The sequence below is a fragment of the Camelina sativa genome, chromosome 9 (assembly GCF_000633955.1).
Source record: "Camelina sativa cultivar DH55 chromosome 9, Cs, whole genome shotgun sequence".
In the NCBI taxonomy this organism is placed as follows: Eukaryota; Viridiplantae; Streptophyta; class Magnoliopsida; order Brassicales; family Brassicaceae; genus Camelina; species Camelina sativa.
In genome coordinates this window covers 7153937-7157039 of record NC_025693.1, presented here as the reverse complement: position 1 = coordinate 7157039, position 3103 = coordinate 7153937, and positions in this window count along the sequence as shown.

Here is a 3103-nt window from a genome sequence, read left to right as displayed (position 1 = left end):
TTGCGGTTGCATCTCTGGCTGGAAAGCAATCCTTTCAGACATGAGCCAATTCATAGCGGATGATGAAGGAGACGGCTGAGACGGTAAGAGTGCCTTCTTTGAGACAGAACATATCTGAGGCGAGGCATGATTAGGCTGCTCGAAACCGAAAACTAAACCTTTGTCCTTGTTGACATCACAGTGAATGATTGGGGGTTCTTCAAGACAAAGAACAGTTTTCCTGGCAATAGGATATTTTTCAACTTCTTTGACTGATTTCTTTACCCTATCCACTTTAACCTGAAGATCTTCCTTGGTATTAGCCCTCAGGTACTGTCTCATACCTTCTAATACATCCTCTGCAATACAGTGTCTACCCGTGGATGGGTCAATGCCCACTTGGTCCTCCCTCAGCACTCCAAAAAGAGGGTCAGATTCTTTGAGGAAAGGAGCTTTTGCAGGCCTAGGAGTGGGAGTACCAGCTCTTCTTGCAGAGGCTGCGTCTTGTCTTTGCTTGACTAGAATTGGACAGAAGTCCACTTCATGGGTGAGACGTTGGCACTCATAGCAACGTTTTTGAATCCTTTCGTACTGGAATCTAACCACCGTTGACCCTCCCTTTGGCAAAGATAAAACTTTTGAGCGACGGAGAGGTCTAGATACATCAAGTGACGTTATGTTTAACATTCTGCGTCGGTAATTTACCAACGTTAATGTTTAAGTCGTTTATATAACCGACACAATGCATTAATCTCAGTTATTTATTGCCAAATTTTTTGATTATTATTTATTTAAAAAGAACTAGTAATGAACAAAAGTTTTGAAACCATAGTGGACCGTATAAAATTTATATTGATCAACCGTACAATTTTACACAGACACGTATATAAATGTGTCATGTAAACATATAATATCTTGAAAGCTTTTTTATTTTGTCTGTATCTTCAAAACTTTTAAAGTGGGACTCCTTCGGGTGGATTATAAATCCTTTCAGCAATGACCAGAGAAGTGTGCCTAAACACAATAATCATAGATTTTTGTAGTTTAGTCTTCCTGCATCCTACAATAAATGCTTTACATCAGATGACACATTAAACATACATATATATCTAACTATGCCGAAATAAAGAAAGACTCTAGTGGAAGTAGAGAGCTTGATTGTCATCCATTTATAAGGCGATAAGAATGTATCTTGGATTTTGGGAGGTAGAGCAATCTTGGACAGAGAGTGTTGAAGAATTTGTCTTCTCTTTACAGACCAAAAGTGAGAAGCAGAGGATTATCAGATTAGATGTATGAGATCAAATAAATAAACAGACCTTAACAAGAAATATTTCAAAGTGCTGCACTACTTTACTGTTCCATGCCAATCCCTTAGTGTTAGAATAACTACTAATAAAAGGAACAATTTGAGACTCCTAAACCAAGCCACATCAGCTTCTACAAAAACACTCTCACGCCACAGCAGCAAGCTATGCTCAACATGAAACGGAGTTCCCACATCAGCTAATCGATTTTCAAAACAATGGTTTCCTAACAATATGAAAAACTGAATCGCTTTTTGATAAACTCAAATTGTAATATCCTAGAGATAGTAACAGTTTTGCAGTTGTAGTATTTGGGGATCAAATCTACAGAAACTCAAGATTACACAATAAATTATAGAGTTGTATTATTATGCTAAATAAAAAAATTTGAATTGAAAATAGCATGCAAAATATTAAATAAAAGGTGTGTAAATTCAAGGAATTAAAACGTTAGGTCTAGAGAAATTCTCAGAAAATTATGGAATACTAAATCAACCAATTAAATAGGATTCGATCAATTAAAAAATGTTCTAGAACTCTAAACTCATTTGTAAAATAAATTAGTTTTCACTTTAAATAATATCTAAGTTTTAAAATCCAAAAATCCAAATCTCTTTGCAAAATCCAAGTTAAAAACCAGCTTTGAAAACAAGTTTAGTTTGTTCACAATTACAAAATCAAATCTCTTTGTAAAAAGTAATTTTGCTCATCAAAAGTTTTTGTGAGGAAATTATTTATATTCTCATATCAATTTATTTTTCCTAGTTTATTAATTCTAGGTGATCAATCAAGAATTAATATAAAGAACAACCAAAGATGAAGAACAAGAAGATAATGAATTCCAAGAATCAACAGATCTAATAAACCATGAAATCCTTAATGAGAAATCCTAAACCTAACAAACAAACTAATCAGACATAATCAATGAAGTACAAAACATCTTTTTGAATAAATTGCAATAGAAATCAAAAAAGAAAATAAGGAGTTTAAAAATCTTCTCTCTACATATGAGTTCAGATCTTTCTCTCCCAAAAACTCTCAATAACTCTCTCTCAAAGGTTGCAGCAAAAATTAAAGCATAAGGGTTTATAAGACCTAAAATCATATATGTTCTGAAACACGACGAGACTAATGTTGCAATTAGGGAAAACTTCTGGGCCACTTTGTAAATCTTCAAACTTGGGTTTCTTCTTGTGTCGGCAAAAGGGATGTCGACCAACATCAATAGTGGTGTCGGTCGACACCATCATCCTTTATCATCTCCAAGTTGATTTCCTTCGGTCTCAATGCTCCAAAATGTTCCAAATTGCTACATTTTGCTTCATCCGTACCAAAATCCTGGAAAACCTATAAAAATCACAAAAAATCTAAAAACATATTAAAAGACTCTAAAGGACTCCTTATATCGTGGTTACAAACCGTAGAAACTATGATATATCACTTCTTCTGCCAATATCTGTTACGGACAAAGTTATTTTTTGATTTATAGGTTGTTTGACAGAGCACAATCCTTCACCTATAAACCCTTATTTTTTTAATGTTCTTCACTTTAGAAAAGTTCAACATACGCTTTAGGGTTGTGTTCTTGTGGGTATCATTCCATAGATGAAATTATTTTGAAATAGAGTCAGTGAAGATTCTATAGAAAAAGAGTGACAATATAATATTAAGGAGGCATTTCAAACGATAAATCGTCAAATCCTGCCGAAGCGGTGGTGACAAAGTTTATAATTTTTTGGCATTCTTGTTTTAGCGTGATAAAGAGATGGCTCTGAATAATCGTCTTTTGTCCTTTCCGTCTCCAGATCTGCACTCCT